This window comes from Podarcis bocagei (genome assembly GCF_964188305.1).
Source record: "Podarcis bocagei genome assembly, chromosome: 11".
In the NCBI taxonomy this organism is placed as follows: Eukaryota; Metazoa; Chordata; class Lepidosauria; order Squamata; family Lacertidae; genus Podarcis; species Podarcis bocagei.
This window is the reverse complement of record NC_138136.1, coordinates 24,225,144-24,242,916: the sequence shown is the minus strand read 5'-3', so window position 1 is coordinate 24,242,916 and position 17,773 is coordinate 24,225,144. Positions and strand designations below refer to the sequence as shown.

The following is a 17,773-nucleotide window of genomic DNA, read 5'->3' as shown; positions in this document are numbered from 1 at the left end:
AAATAACTGGATAGTACTGCGCCGGTTGCCAAAGATCCGTTGACAAAATACAAGCATGCTGGAGGTTTTCTTCTTCAACAACTCTTTTCTCCCCAAGAGGGATGTTTCTTTTTCGCATGTCTTGTTACTTTGGTTAAGAAAAAGACAGCAGGTAAAACAGAATCCTTAAACTGAGGCCCAGAACAAACAGGCACTGGTTCCAGTTGACAAAGTAGACAATGTGATATCTCAGCAGGCTGTCGCATTTTGCACAAGCTCCAGCTACCAAACAATCTTCAAGGGTATTTGCTCCTCACCCCTTGCACAAGACACATCACAACAGTCCATGTTCAAGTTTCCTAGAGCATGAATAAAAAAATGTTCATATCCTTGTTCGCCAGGGATGCAGCTGTTAAAAAACAGACAAACCACCTACTGGCCACCACAGCTATCTGACTATCCAAGAGCAATCCCAAATTCAGAAGTAATTGGACTACATCAACATAAAACATGTGTTCCCTACAGTATCGTCATCTGAAGAGGCTCGTCACAATTTCCATAATACAATGCTCATGACAAGCAAAATTTTCCAAGATTATTTTGAGTATTATAATCTTTCCTTAATGAAAACCGATTATGTACATGGATCTTGTAGCTCAGGTGTGGAGAACCTTTGGCCCAACCACCTTTGGTTTCTGAACTATAACTCTCATCAACCCCAGCAAGAATGGCTAATTACCAGAAATTATGGGAATTGTAGGGATCAGCCAGTGGAGCTGAATAACTCCAGACAGACAAGCCAAGGTACTTCTTCACACAGTGCTTTAACTATTGAATTTGCTACCACAAGATGTAGTGATGGTCAACAACTTAAATGGCATTAAAGGGGGATTATAAAAATTCATAGCTATTAGTCATGGCTATTAGTCATGATGACTATGTACAATCTCCAGTATGCAAGGCATTGTACCTCTGCTCATCAGTTGCTGAAGATAATGAGCAGAAGCTATTAATCCATTCATGTCCTTCCTCCTTGTGAGCTTCCCATAGGTATCTGGCTGTCCACTGTGAGAACAGAAAGCTGGATCAGTTGGGTCTTTGGTGCAATCCAGCCACAAGAGCCAACTCCTGGGGGCTGAGGTCCCTTCGGCACTCTGATTATTTTTTTAGGGGGCTGGGCTCCTCCAAAGTTGATGGACATTGCCATTCAAATGGTGTGTATGTATGCTGTGTTGCATCTTGTGATCGATTATGATTACCTGCCCCCAGCACAGCTCTTCTTACATTCTTTCATTATTCAGCTAAAGTTATACCAGTTGAAATCCAACCAATTTCAGTGAAGAAGAATTAAGCATATGCTTAACTTTGGCTGGATCATCCCCTCACTGACTAAAGCAGTGCTAAAAACATGGCCTACTGATTTGAACTGATAGTGCCACTTTCAAACTTAAACAATTTAGCCTTAAATATTTTGCATGAGGCCCAGTGTTCTGAGAGCAATTAAATGAATTTGTTCAGTTACAGCTAAGTCACTCCAGGTGTTATAAAAATTAATATAATTGACATATAGCATATTGCTTATTGTCCCATAGGATCTGCATGAACAAAACATGTTGTATCTCCTGAGGCAAATACAGTGAGGAAGGCATTTTAATGAAGCTGCAAAACTGCTTTCAGTTTAATTTCAGCTCTGAAATGCAAACTATGTTGATAAAGAGTTTCCACTCACAACAACAATAAAATTGTCTGGATATTTGACTTCATTGCACAATATAATGTAGAAGAGAAAGCATGTTTATGGAGAGGAAGAAGACTATTAATACAGGTCAGGGGCAGCCAATGCAGTGCCCTTCAGAAGGTGCTAGACTACAACTCCCATCATCCCTGATCACTGGTAGCTGGGGCTGATGGACACTGGAGTCCAAAACATGTGGATAATGCTACATTCACCTCTCTTGATATGGGTAGTGCAACTAAAATTCTTGTAATAAGAAGAAATTTTGTAGGAGGAAAGCATTTGCTTGCTGATTTAAAGTGTTTTATCATTATGTCCTAAATATAGGGACTACGGTTTGTTAAAAAGGCAGGTCATAAACCAAATATTTATCCTGGCTTTTCTGAGCAAAGTGTAGCTTAAACTAACCATAGTTTACAACACTTTTGATGCAACGAGAAACTGTTTCATTTCAAAGAGGAAGCTAAAGCTTCTGATCACTTCCTTGTAGCTGTGCAAGGGGAAGGAGGGTGCACAAACCCAAGGCTTGCTACTGCCAATGCTCACAGGACACAATTGTTTCTGGAATGGAAGAAAATATAGGGAGTCACCAGATCCTGTTTACTGAATAGAATCCATTAGGGGGGGAAACCCTGCAGAATCTGCCACAAAATGTGCAGCAACTGTCTTTAACTCCTACTGTGTATGTTACAAAGAAACCTCAAGAGGAAAACTCAAGGCCTGATTTTGTTTTCTAGATATTAACTTTATCATTACCAAATCAGGGTGGAGAATAAGAGGCCTAGTTGATATAAATAGCATTGTAAAGAATTATGGAAATAGCTAAAAGGTTATGAAGATGTCAGCATCAGGTATACATTATTCTAGGCTCTCAGACCACCACTTTTTAATTAGTTAATGAGTGTTAAAACTGTCACCCCAACTTTGGGAATTGACACTGGCCATTCATTTCCTTTTCTCCTTCCACGTCCTTAAAAAGTAGTTTTGTTTTGGCAAATGAGGACTCATCCACACCCTGATCAGCCCCCTCCCCAGCCAGCTGCTTTTTGCAGTTTTTAAAGATTCATAAAACTGCAAGTGTTGCACTTAACATCACACATAGTGTAGTTTGTCTATATGTTCCCATCCCCAGCATAATTTAGAACATCTTGATAGAAGCTTCTCTGCCTATCAGATGTTCTTTGAAACGAACAAGTTTCTTTGCAGATTCCCATTTCAAACTTTATTTAGTGACAATGATCATTATTAAACAGAATCCATATGGAATTATTTCATAGTGAAACAATTGCAAAATGCTCCAGTTGATAATTACAGAATGACAGCAACCACAGAACATTAAGCATAACAATCAAAAGCAGTTCAACCTGGGAGGAAATTAAGAAGTCAATTACTCAGGTGCTAACAAACATTTTGTACAGCTTAACTGACAGCAGCTATTTTGCATCAGATAACATTTTATTATTCACAAGACACTAAGAGATTTTGCCAAAATGCATGGAAAACGTCTACTTTTCCTGCAAAGTGATTGTTCCAAATTAAGAGCAGACAACATCCTGTGTTTCACTGCTGACCAGAAACAATGTTTAGGTGCTCTACCATAGCGCTGAAAGTTTTAGCATAGATTTTAATTCTTAGATTTTTGGTCCCAGCACTGAAAAAAAGGGGAATGTTCTCAAGGGGAGGGGAGTGAGCTGGGGGTTTTTTAGTGGCTGTTGTTTTCTATTACCTTGCAGCTCAGCTAAAATGTGGTATGGGTAGGGCTGTCATACATCCGAAAATGCCTTTAAAAAGCTCTAAAACTAAGAAAAATACATCTTGTAGCTTTAAATAAAAAAAGCTTTTGGGTTTTCCTTAAAAGGCTCAACAATTTTGGGGTGTCCTAGTTTTTTACTTTTAGAAATATGGCAACCTAGGATTGGAATAGACATAAGATCAATGAAATAATACAATCTAATGGTGAACCCTTCAGCTTTTGTTTGGTAATCATTATCTGCACCAAAGTTCTATTGGCTGCATTCCTGTACCCATTTACCTAAGGAAAATTGTCGCTGAGCTCAATGTCTGAATAGACATACATAGGATTGCACTGGGCAGCTGCTAATTGGGTAAGCATGTTAGTTCCTTAGCCAGGATTACTGGACTGACAGCAACCTATTCTCAACCAGCAACATGGGTTTCCTTAGCATGGGATATATATATTTTTTCCAGCTGCCCATTACTCCTGGGGGACTTACTCCCCAAACAACACAGTAGGTTGGGATGTGTGCTAAGATGTCCTGAGCTGGCATTCCAATACTGTGTTCATTGGAAATGTAACTTGGTTTCATAAAACAACAGATACCCTTTTCAGTGAGCTTTCATAGGAGCTCTGTCTCTCTCTCTCTCTCGCTCTCTCTCTCTCTCTCTCTGTGTGTGTGTGTGTGTGTGTGTGTGTATTCTGTAGTATTTTTATGACAAATAAGTTCATTTAAAAGCACAGTGTGCTGAAACAAATTACAGTGCATTTTGACAGACTTTCCTAAATGCCCTTTGTCAAATTTTGATTCTGCCCATCCCCTTCCCATTGCATCAAGCTGTGTTCTATACTTAGGAGTGACAAAGAGAATGTGCAAGTCATTAAATTCCCACCTTGCACGTGTGCCACAGGAAAATCATGACTGGTAATATTTTTCCTGATATAATTTGTCACAATTAGGGTGTGGAATGGAGCTGCAGGAGAAGGAGGAGGAGGAAAGGAAGCAAATTGGAATATGCAATGCAATGGGGTGCATTGAGGGTGACAGCCTACTGAAAGGAATCGTGGACTAAATGCTTCGCTTTGATGTGGTTTCTCCTGTACCTGATATGCTGGCTGAAAACACTTGTGTGCTCAGCTTCTCAGAGGGAATAATATTTTTGCTCCAAAGAGGGAGTAGAATGAGTGGGTTTCTTTCTGCCATCTGTATAAATATTGTAAGAAGCACTGGATCTGCTTCAGTACGCGACTAGCCAAAATCGGACCTGGTACAAATGAGTGCAGCTCAATTTACTATACTGAAGTGGCGCCCTGTTATACTTGGCGTGAATGCAGCCATGCTTCATCCTCTTTAAGGCAGTTCTCTGTGTGACCTTAAATGAAACATGCCTTTGTTCTAAAGTTTCCCCAGTGAGAAAGTGAGTGTTACAGACCATCATGTGGAGATTAAGGTTTAGAAAGCAAGCAATGAGGCACGTCCAAGACGAACTTTGACCCGCAGCTTTCTAAACTCCAGTGGGATCAACTACTTTTCATTTAGCTTAGTGAGAAAGACTTTCTTTTTTTAAATGTTTGCAATGTTTTTCCATCTTTCCTTTCATTTTTTCGCAAGATAAATATCTGAGCACATGTAAAAGTGGGTTTTTCCTGGAATAGTTCGTGTTCCACTGTGGACAGAATCTCCCAAACACTACTACTGTGCTATAGCGATTCAGTTCAATAGAGTTTTCTCTAGGTTTTTGCCCAAGTCTAGGGGTGGTTCACATTTCAATACGAAACTCCCGATTTGCACTTCCTGAAATGCAGTTATCCTTTGAAATCCACACTTCTCCCATTTTTGTGATGCAGTTTTCGAACCGAATAATGTATGCAGAAATATTGTGCTAGTGGAAAATATGCATGCATTCATTAGCAAAGAAAATAACATTGAAATGTGTTACCGTATTTTTCACTCTATAACACGCACCCGACCATAACACGCATGTAGTTTTTAGAGGAGGGAAATCCATAGGCATGCCACCCGTAGGCATACCCTCCATAACACGCACAGACATTTCCCCTTACTTTCTAGGAGGAAAAAAGTGAGTGTTATGGTGCAAAAAATACGGTATATTTCACAATGCTTGTGAAACTGTATATCAGGAGAAATTCATACCCAAATGCTAATGAATTTTCACAAAGGTTTAAACAAAAATGCCAACTGATGCAGAACTTAAAGACTAGAAAAATAAGAAACAGAGAACATGGCTCCTATGTTTCCATTGTGGGATCCCAGATTTGCACAGATTTGTGCAAGGGATCTGAGGAGATCCCTTGCACAGATTTGACAGATTTGCACAGGGATCTGAGGAGATGCTGCAAAATATCACACAATGCTGATGTGGTGTTGCAGAAAGGAAGTAAGCAGACACGGGGTGGGGTGGGGAGTTGTTTGTTAGAATTCCTGCTCCATGACTGCAATCATGGGATTTTTGTCTTTCACGTGACGGTGTATGCTTTGACTCCAGAAAGTGCGAAGTGACGGAGACAGGATGTTTGTGTTACTGTGTTCCATGAAGTGGGACTATTGTCCTTTGTTCTTTTTCTCTTTGCTGTCTGATGCTAGAGAGAGAGGGAGCCATGTTGCAGTGCTCCGTGTGTGTTTATATGTAAATAAAGTAGATTAGCCAAAATGCTGAGTTGCTGAGGTCTGTCACGCAAGCTGCGAAGACTCTGCGGATCCCTAAGTGTGCCAGTGTCTGTTGGCATCAGTCGCTGTGATGTTTAGGCAGAAGAAAGTTTTAGAAGCTCCCGAACGATCAACCAGGAGGGAGGGAACATGCCAGTTGGGCATGTGTTTCTACCAAGGTCCTACTCGAGTGTAGGACGAGCTCCTAGGAAGCAAGAAGCCAATTGGTTGCTAAGCCCAGAACCCAGACCAAATATATGGAACCTCTGACCCTTCAGGTGCTGGTGGACTCCAGCTCCCATCCTAGCTGAACATTGTGTGCACTGGCTGGGGCTGATGCACTGGGATCCCACAAGAACTAGATAGCCACAGGCTCCCCATTCCTGATACAGACATTTGCAGGGAAGTTCTGTAGCTTAGACTGCCTCTGCTACATTGTCACTGGCAACCCTAAGGGGCAATTAAATGTGAAGGAGTGCAGATGAATTTCCCGTATGTAACTGATCTTATCTGCTATTTCTCTGGCTACAGGCTTACAGTTCTATTTGTACATGTAGAGCAAAAGAAAAAGCATTGTATATTTGCAAAGCTTTAGGTGCACAATACCAGGACCAGCATGAAAGAGAGCAGCTGAGCTCAGTATTTATCAGTCATTTCTATTCTTTAAAGTAATTCCACGATGTGTGCTTTGCAGTGAAAACTAACATTCAATATTTTATTAAAATGCATTTAAACTGTACAAAATTTAGCAGTCAAGATCTGGTTCAGCCTGAAGGAGTTTCAATTACTTTTTTATACCAAGTACAGCCTGAGAATATGTATCTATTACATACCGTGTTAGATTTTCCATTGACCCAATGACTTACATGGCCAAGTAAATTTACATTTTGCAGCATGAATATGGGAGTAAATCTGTTTGAATATTGAAAAGATACATAGATGGATATAGATATAACAGCTAATAATTGGTGAAGTATCTTTCAGTGAGGATTAAGCCCCAGTTCGTGTTACTTCTGGTGATAGTTGACTTCCTTCATCCTGGTTGTGTTTGGATTTACTCAAAAACCAGGGGGAAAGCTCAGCTAAATTCCATGACAAGCTGAAATCTTAGGCGTGGTACTGCGCCCAGAGCTGAGAAACTGCTCATGCTATTGAAATTCCCTGTCGCAAAATGCGCCTAGAACAATGGGAGTTTCAAACACTGGTCCTAGCATGTAAGCTTTGGGGAACCAAGGAAAAATATAGGCCTCCCTCCTTCCTTGTGGTCAGAATAGCACAGCTGCTTCCACATGTGGCTTGGAAGCCCACCAGTCACTTTCATACATTCTGCCAGCACATCACATGAGTCTGCCAGTAGTCTAAAGGAGGTCATCGTGTAATGCCACCTTTATCTGTAGGGTTTTTTTTAGAAAATAATAATAATAATCAAGATTAATCCCTGGATTGGTTCTAGTCTCCATTGCCTTAATGATGAGAACGTGTGCTCCCTAAGCAGACACACATTTTCCTTATTTGTTAGATTTATAGTTTTCGATTCTACTCTAACATCCTGCAAGATTGTTTCCTTTAGTTTCCTGCCTCTCTCTCTCTGCTGGTAGACATGTGCTGGTGGGAAGGCAACAATGGAACTATGGCCACAGTTAGCAACCCATCATACATAAATGTGACTAGAAAGGTCAATGGTAACATAATGAGGTTTTTACTCGCATCTTAACCACTCATTTTGGCTTTGTGTTTAACATGTTAGCATTATGTCTACAAGTCTGTCTTCTAATTTCAACATTCTTCTTATTAAAATGAACAATTTCAACACATTCCATTTAATCTCTCTTTCTCTCTCTTTCTTAAGGTCTGAAAGAAGTGACTAATTATGTTGATAATCTGCTTCTTCATGGCATTAAGAGTCACCTATTATTGCCTGTTTTTTGTGATCTTGACATGGATTAACAGGCGTTTGAAGGGCATCCCAATCCTAAACACACCTAAATCAACATGTCTTAACTGCAATATGTGTTTGGAATTAGGATGTACAGTCATACCTCATATTACGGATGCTTCAGGTTACGTGTTTTTGGGTACCGGAACAAGTTACTTCCGGGTTTCACCGCTCGTGCCTGCGGAAAAGTGGTAAATCGCGCTTCATGCATGCGCAGAAGCACCAAATTGTGCCGGCACGGCACTTCAGGATGCGATCGCTGCGGGTTGCGGATGTGCCTCTGTCATGGATTATGTCCGTAACCCGAGGTTCCACTGTAAATGAATTGTGTCCTTTTAATGTCAACTACCTAGAACTATTGAAAATGATTTGTGTGCTTGAACTGTACATTACAAATGTTCCTTAAAACATATCCAGTCAATATAAATAAAATTATTTGATGTCTATACTAAGACATTAAGTTGCTGTAATATATATATATATATTGCCTCAGTTGTTGGGATAGAGATGGAAAGAATTCCCTGAAGAAATTTGCAGAACAGTCATCTGGATTCTTCATAAAATGGGGGTGATAACCAGCTTCTCTAGGTCTTCTCCATCAAACTAGGAATCACCAGGCAAGGTTTCGTATCACTAGTGACAACAGAGCATGCTGTTTCTTTTTTTTTTCCAAATTCTTTTTATTTTTTGTTCCATAAAGACAAACACACACATGAAATAAACAAAACACAAACATATAGAGAAAAAAACAAAAATTCTCAACCAAAGCAAAAAAGCGCACAAAGTTCTTATTTCCATAATTTTCTCATAACATATTTCTTTCTTTTGGGACTTCCTTCAGCCTGGCCGCGAATCATACGAAGCAAATAAATAAAGTCGCACGTTTCATCTTTTATATTGTCGTTGTGTCCAGTTTTTTTTCTATATTTTCCTTATACAATAACCTTAGTCTGTCACAGTACATCTCTAAACCCCTTTAGCGTTATTTGTCCATCACTGATGTTTTCCAGATAATTTGCATATTTTCCCCAGTCCCTGATGAACACTTGGTCTTTTATGTATCTAAGTTTTCCCGTTAATTTATCTAGCTCTGCATATTCTGTTAGTTTGGATCTCCACTCCTCCACTGTTGGGGTTTCCTGCTGTTTCCATCTTTGTGCTATTAAGATCCTTGCTGCCGTAACCGCATAGTATACCATTCTGCAATCCTCCTTTCTTATCTCTCGTTGTAATATTCCTAATAGGAAAGTTTCTGGTTTTTTTATAAACGTGTACTTTAATATCTTTTTCAATTCTGTATATACCTTTTCCCAGAACTGTTTTACCCTTCCACACTCCCACCACATATGGTAGAAGGTGCCCTCTGCGTCTTTACATCTCCAACACTTGTTGTTCACCTTATACATTTTTGAAAGTTTTATAGGTGTCAAATGCCACCTATAAAACATCTTCATAACGTTTTCTTTTATCGCCGTACACGCTGTAAAGTTCAATCCATCTTTCCATAATCTTTCCCAGTCCTCATATTGTATACTATGGCCTACGTCTTTTGCCCAACGGATCATCACTGATTTCACTTCCTCGTCTCCCAGATTCCAATCTAACAGCATCCTATATGCTTTAGATATGTTTTTCACTTTGTTATTTATTATTTCCGTCTGGAATTTTGAGTCTTTGTCTACATACCCTCTTTCTTTAATATCTTTGCTAAACATCTGGTTAATCTGTTGATGACTAAACCAGTCGTACACACATTCTCTAATCATCTCGTAGGGTTTGATTCTCCATTTCCCATCCACTTTAGTTACTAGCTGGTTGTATGTTGCCCAGTTGCCTCCCATGTTGATAGTTTTTCTGCTTATTATTTCGAGTGGTGCTAACCAGTGTGGTGTTTTCGGTTCCAATATATTTTTGTATCTTTCCCACACTTCAATTATTGGTCCTCTGAAAATATGATTGCTAAACCCCCTGTGTACTTTCATTTTATTCTTCCACAGGTAGGCATGCCAACCGAAGCGGTTATCGAAGCCCTCCAGATCGAGTAGCTCCGTGTTTTCTAAGTTAACCCAGTCTTTTAGCCAACTTAAACATGTTGCCTCATAATATAACATAAGATCTGGCAGGGCAACCCCCCCCCCTTTCTTTTACATCTGTGAGTAATTTAAATTGGATTCTGGGTTTTTTGCCCTGCCATATGAACCTCGAAACTACCCTCTGCCATTCTTTTAGGGTCTTACTCCCTTTTATTATGGGTATAGACTGAAACAGAGACATCAATCTTGGTAGGACGTTCATCTTGATCATGTTTATTCTTCCCCATAATGATAGTTTTAGCCGTCCCCACTTTTCTAAATCTTTCCTTATTTCCCTCCACATTGGCTCATAGTTATTTTTATATAGGTCCATATTTTTAGATGTTATCCAGATGCCAAGGTATTTAACTTTCTTTACCGTCCCTATCTGCCATTGCTGTTGAATTAATTCTATTGTCTTTGTGTCCGCATTCTTATATATCATTTTTGTTTTTGTCTTGTTTAGTTTGAATCCAGCCACCTTTCCAAATGATTCTATTTCTTTCATTATCTCTCCTGTTGATATTAATGGGTCTTCCGTCATCACCACTAAATCATCGGCAAAGGCCTTGGTTTTGTATACATTCTGACCTAAAGTCACACCTTTTATATTTCCATTTTTCCTTATAGAATTTAGGAGGGTTTCTAACACTGTTATAAATAGTAACGGGGAGAGTGGGCATCCTTGCCTTGTACCCTTCCTTATCTTAATCTCTTCCGTTACTGTACCATTTACAATCAGTTTGGCCTTCTGATCCGTGTATATCGCTTTCACCCCGTTGTAAAAATCACTGCCTACGCCCATGTGCTCTAGGTTTCTCAGCATAAAATTCCATATCACATTATCAAACGCCTTTTCGGCGTCGATAAACATCATTATAACTTGTTTGTCAATCCTAATAGATAAGAATTCTAACATGTCAATAATATATCTTATATTGTCTCTCATCTGCCGACCTGGCAGAAATCCTGCCTGGTCCTTATGAATACAGAGCATGCTGTTTCTTACTATCTTATTTCTTATGTTATATTCAGAAGGGCACAGAAGAAAAATAAATAAATAATACAGCTTTATGGGGACTGCTCCTATGTTTCAGAAGCAAATCAGAGGTTTAGCTGAAAGAAACCATGTACATTTTTTGTTCAATGATTCTAGACTAGCATGTACAGGTCTGAGACCCCACACAGCCCAGAATGTCTCTTGTAGCCCAAGTGGCCCCTAATAGGCTGAGGGTACAAGGTACATTTACCTTGTACATGGTAAGTAAATGGCAGCCCTGTCTCCTCCCATCACTGAGAAGGGTGGGGAGCTGTTTTGATCTTTTTTTAACCTTCAAAAGAAGGACTTGCCCTCTTCACAGTGGTGCAAATCCCACTGCCCATTTCATTTGCCTGCACTTCCTAGACAGGCTTCAGTGCAGTGCAATGCTATGATGTCGCGTTGCTCCAGAACCACTTCAGGAAGTGTTGCAAGAGCAAAGCAGACAGCCATACTTTCTGGAGTGGCTCAAGTTCAATGCAACATCATAGTGTTGCACCACTCTGGTTCCCTTTTAGGAACATTTAAGGTAACCTCTTTGAAGATTTCACCAAGACAGGGACAGCAGGAGAACAGAAGAGTTGAGATTACGGAGTTGAGGTAGGGTGGTAGAGACACTTGACTTTGGAGACATCAAATCTTGCACTCCCTGTGTGTACATGTGTATTGCACCCGAATTAAAACAAGCATCTTTTTGCAACAGAAAAAGAGGGCACATAACCTTCAGATTTAATGAAGATACTATAAATTTCCAGAAGGTTTGCCTTGTTTGTCTGCTGTAGCAAAAGCAAGAGTCTTGTGACACCTTAACTAACAAACTTATTTTAACTTAAGCTTTCATGGACTTCAGTCCACTTCACCAATGCAATAAGCGTAATCAGAACAGAATATAATATTGTATAGTTTAGTATAGTACCTTTCTCACACACCTTCCCTCTAGCTACTAGAAATAAATGCGACAACTCTCCTTAAACAAATCCCAATAGGCTCTGAAATTGAAACAAACAAACAAAAAAATGTGTCTGTGGGATTTCTTCCTGACAGGTCAATGTTGGATCACATCGTCACCATCTGCTAACTCATCAAGAACATTAGAGAGTTCTGGCACAGATGCACTCTATGTGAGGCTCATCACTTTCAAGGAAGTGTTTCCCTTTGTGAATTGCTGCTTTCTCTGTGTTGACTGACTGGGCATCCTGGAAAATACTGTATTGGTTCAGGTAGCAAAACTGTGAGATGGTCTCGATTTAAGGGAGGGAAATCCAGCATTTATGTTGTCAAGAAATTAGATTGACTTATAGTATTAGTTATTGTTTTCATTCAGCTCCACCTAGATGACCTTTGAGATCCCTTGCAATTCTCCTATTCCGAGCACGCATTGTACACATTTCAAGCACATCTCTGGTACCCCCAAAATGTTCTCTGCCAATAGCCAAACCCATAAAATGTCAGTTCCCTTATATTTAAAACATTCAAGGCTTTCTTTATCAACGACTTGGATGATGGACTCAAGGGCATCCTGGTCAAATTTGCAGATGACGCCAAACTGGGAGGGGTGGCTAACACCCCAGAGGACAGGATCACACTTCAAAACGACCTTGACAGATTAGAGAACTGGGCCAAAACAAACAAGATGAATTTTAACAGGGAGAAATGTAAAGTATTGCACTTGGGCAAAAAAAAATGAGAGGCACAAATACAAGATGGGTGACACCTGGCTTGAGAGCAGTACATGTGAAAAGGATCTAGGAGTCTTGGTTGACCACAAACTTGACATGAGCCAACAGTGTGACGCGGCAGCTAAAAAAGCCAATGCAATTCTGGGCTGCATCAATAGGAGTATAGCATCTAGATCAAGGGAAGTAATAGTGCCACTGTATTCTGCTCTGGTCAGACCTCACCTGGAGTACTGTGTCCAGTTCTGGGCACCACAGTTCAAGAAGGACACTGACAAACTGGAACGTGTCCAGAGGAGGGCAACCAAAATGGTCAAAGGCCTGGAAACGATGCCTTATGAGGAACGGCTAACAGCGGCGTAGCGTGAGTTGTCAGCACCCGGGGCAACGCAAGTAATTTGCGCCCCCTAACCCGGGGCAAGGCAAGTAATTTGCGCCCCCCCAACCCCTAACCTGCGAGTTGCCGCTGGCGCTGCCGCGCAAACAACGCTGCTTGCCCGGAGGAGGATGGAGGCAGAAGCAGCCGCCGCCTGTGGCTGGGCCGAGGGGATGGCGGCGGCGGCAGGGTGCGGAGGCTGCCCGTGCCCGGCCAGGCGTCGGTGGCGGCGTCGGCGCTGCTGCAGCGGCTGCTCCTCCTGCGAGCAGTGAGCGGAGCGCAGCCACAGCGACGGCGGGGGGCGCGCTAGGGCGCAAGGCTGGCGGTGGCGGCGGGGAGCCCGGCGGAGGAAGGAACTTGTCCCTTCCCTCTGGACTCGCGCCCCCCCAGATGTTGCGCCCGGTGCGGTCGGCACCCTTGGCACCCCCCACGCTACGCCACTGACGGCTAAGGGAGCTGGGCATGTTTAGCCTGGAGAAGAGGAGGTTAAGGGGTGATATGATAGCCATGTTCAAATATATAAAAGGATGTCACATAGAGGAGGGAGAAAAGTTGTTTTCTGCTGCTCCAGAGAAGCGGACACGGAGCAATGGATCCAAACTACAAGAAAGAAGATTCCACCTAAACATTAGGAAGAACTTCCTGACAGTAAGAGCTGTTCGACAGTGGAATTTGCTGCCAAGGAGTGTGGTGGAGTCTCCTACTTTGGAGGTCTTTAAGCAGAGGCTTGACAACCATATGTCAGGAGTGCTCTGATGGTGTTTCCTGCTTGGCAGGGGGTTGGACTCGATGGCCCTTGTGGTCTGTTCCAACTCTATGATTCTATGATTCTAAGGCAAGAGAAAGATGGGTATTTCTGCTTTGCCTTTGACATCACCACATGCAGGATGAATCCCATGAATCCCATGTGGGATGAATCCCACATGCAGGATGAATAACTTTATCTGTGAGCTATTTCCCATTTCAGTGACGCGGGTGGCGCTGTGGGTAAAACCTCAGTGCCTAGGACTTGCTGATCGTAAGGTCGGCGGTTCAAATCCCCGTGGCGGGGTGAGCTCCCGTCGTTCAGCTCCTGCCCACCTAGCAGTTCGAAAGCACCTCAAAGCGCAAGTAGATAAATAGGTACCGCTTTATAGCAGGAAGGTAAACGGCGTTTCCGTGTGCTGCGCTGGTGCTGACTTGCCAGCTGCAGCTTCGTCACACTGGCCACATGACCCGGAAGTGTCTCCGGACGGCGCCGGCTCCCGGCCTCTTGAGCGAGATGAGTGCGCAACCCTAGAGTTGGTCACGACTGGCCCGTACGGGCAGGGGTACCTTTACCTTTACCTATTTCCCATTTCATTGATTATGTAGACACAGGGTGATATGCAGTGGTGTCTATTGGTAGGAGAAATACACCAGCAAAATGGGGGAGGGAGGCAAATTTTGGCAGTCCCCTGTCCCCAGATCAGAGAGGGAAACAATTTCCACTTCCTCCTCCGGCACTTATGCCTCCTAAACTCTGGACAGAGAAGATTTAGCAGGTGTATGAGTGGTTGTAATGGTGAAGGGGAATGGTCAAACATTGCATCCCTCATCCATTGCCTGGATATTGTTGGATGCCAGCCACAATTCAGCAATGGCAGGTAGCAAGGCCTCATAGCCCAGGTGATGCAATACTGAAATACAGTGGTACCTCGGGTTACATGCGCTTCAGGTTAAACACTCTTCAGGTTACAGTCTCTGCTAACCCAGAAATAGTATCTCGGGTTAAGAACTTTGCTTCAGGAGGAGAACAGAAATCGTGCAGCAGCGGTGCAGCGGCAGCAGGAGGCCCCATTAGCTAAAGTGGTGCTTCAGGTTAGGAACAGTTTCAGGTTAAGAACGGACCTCTGGAACGAGTTAAGTACTTAACCCAAGATACTACTGTAAAGCAATCCACAGTGAAGGACGGAAAACAGGTGAAGTTTTCTTTTAAAAACAAATAGCTCTATAAATTCATCGGCATCCCCAAGGTGCTGGATGGGATGTTCAGAAATTGGATAGTACCTCCACCTATCGTGGGACTGTACTAGAGTGCAATAATTCTGGGCAACACTATTCAGAGAAATGGATAAACTTCCACATTACAGTGGAACCTCTATTTGCGACCATAACCTGTTTCAGAGGTCCGTCTGGAGGTTGGAACGGGTCGCTGGGAAACAGGTCGTTGTGCGCTGGCATGGGCAGCGATTGCCCGCTTTTGCGCATGTGTGAACAGCGATCTCCGCTCCTGCACATGCGCGAACGGCAGCAAGCCGCCAGTTATTTCCGGGTTTGCCGCAGTCACAACTTGGAACAACTGTAGCTCAAGTTCTCATTTAGCACTTTTATTGATATTTGACAAGCATAACAAAAACTGCAAAATAAAGGCTTCGTAGGGCACCTGCTTCTAGCATCTAGAAAGACAATCACACAATTTTAGAGGGGAAGTGTGGGATATTGCTCTGTTGGAAAAACTAAGAAGATAAGAGTCCTTAAGGGCCAAAGAAAGAATGATGTTTTCAAATCTGTTTAGTCTGACTTTATTTCATTTGTAAACATGGCCAAAGACTGCTTGGCTGATGAACAAATATGGCTATTGGGTGGAATCTTTCATCTATTTCTGGATGTTGGGTAATTTTGGTGCATCTCCCTGACCCTGTGCAGGTGCAATATCTCATGGTACCCCAGTAAAGGTTTCTGGGTGGTAATTACTTTGCAGAAGCCAAGTGGGAGCAGACAAGCTGTAGAACTTCCAATAGTGGCCGGGGGAGCAGCTTAGTTGTCCTGCATCTTGACCTGGTCCATAACCCAGGCATAACCCTGTTAAAATTTCAGTCTTCAGCCAGAAGGCTAATCCAGTATACATGACCAGTACTGGAGCCAAGACCAGCCTACATCTGTAATCAATAAAGTTGTGGCCAATTTTCAATCCTAAAAAGCTGTGTCAATTTGTTTAACCTGTCAATACCTCGATTTTCTGTCCACGAGGAGAACATAGTGTGTGGATCCTCAACATGGCCAAGGACCCCCCCCTCAACCTCTGAAGAAATACGACTGAGATAGTTACTCTGGGCATTTGACTACTTTAATTACTTTCCCTTACTAAAACAGGGTTCATGTTTTGCTACCTTGTCTTGTTTAATCATTATGCCTATGTTATGAACAGTTCTAGTCCCTACTTTTCATGCATTCACATACCTGTGGTTTATTTATTTTGGTTTTATTTTATGTCTGTATTTGTTCAACAGTGATCTATAATTGCTTATGGACTCTGTATATTGTCACCAGATACCTTTTGGTAACATTGCATTTTAGAGGATCTCTTACAACCTTTTTTTTGAAAAATAATAAAAAATTATAATAAAAAAGAAGGAAACCCTATATGTTCACAGTTATGGGCAACAGCTTGCTTGCCTAACAATCTCGGGGGCAGGAATTATAGTTTGGAGGAAAATGTAACCAAAGAACACCAGTCTTGACATTTCAGATACCCTTAGCAAAGCTGTTTTATCGGTAGTAAGAATTTATTCTATTCTATTTAACAACAGGTTTGTTGCATAACCTTTAAACTTCATCACTTACCATTAAAACTCATCACTTTCAAAAAAATAAAATAAACCAAATGCATTTTTCATTATTAATTTCTTGGAATGTTGTGTCAGATATATTATTCTGGAATTCCAAGAGCTGATTTCAGTTCTTGTTTGGTCAGACATGCTAGCCTTCCATTTCATAAACTCTGAGTTTCCTGTGTACCTGCTAAAGAGTAATTGCAATCATGCCTTCTCAAGACAAAATATAATTGTTCTTTCTTCAGCTATCTTATGACTGTTATTCAGATATAACTTCTGATCTTCACATTCTGCTTGTTTCCCTGAAGAACAGTACACAATCTCCCTCTGAAAATTATTGCTATTCTCTTTTTTCTTTTTGCTATAAACTGCAACATTACAATTTGTTCCTTACCCCCCAAAAGATCCCAGATTCATATATCTAAAATAGATACACAGAATATTTTATTCACTTTAATATTATAATTTTATTTACTAATATTGCAATGATTGTAACACAGCTAAGTTTCAAACTTTGTCATCAGACCATTTTGAAATAATTTAAATTATGAGGTATGCCAATCACAATTTATGGCTAAGAACAATAAATCTGGCATTGCTACCAAACATGCTACCCCTTTATTTTCTTCTCCCCTACCCATTTGGTAATTTGCAAAAAAACTTGCTCATGTTTTAAGACTTGGAGAAACACATTGTTCAGCCTTTGTGAGCCATTCTCCCAGTCAGCTTCCCTCCTGTCCACTTTTCCATGCCCCTCTGCCCACTCTCTGTGCTTATTATTTTCTTTCAGTCTAGCCAAGATCCTAAAGAGCATATGCAGCTGCATGGTCTCCCCAATTGCAATAGCTCTAGAAGAACTCATATGGCTTGCCTTGAGAATGGCACACTGAGAGACACAATGGAATCTATGAAAGACTGCCTACCATTCAATCTCCATCATAGCCTTTGCCTGGCAGAGGGGGGTGAGTTTCCAATCTGGTTT

The 17,773-nt window shown here is 41.6% G+C and overlaps 1 long non-coding RNA gene across 2 annotated transcripts in view; it reads right to left on the bottom strand.

The window, feature by feature from the left end:
* Positions 1–278: 278 nt before the first annotated feature.
* Positions 279–17,773, bottom strand: part of LOC308597819 — a 52,272-nt gene continuing 34,777 nt past the window's right edge. For both annotated transcript variants that reach the window (XR_014013142.1, XR_014013143.1), the window contains 3 exons: positions 2,234–2,275; positions 950–1,044; positions 279–338 (listed from right to left, as the gene is read on the bottom strand). This is a non-coding gene — a long non-coding RNA (uncharacterized lncRNA). The remainder of the gene's footprint in view (positions 339–949; positions 1,045–2,233; positions 2,276–17,773) is intronic.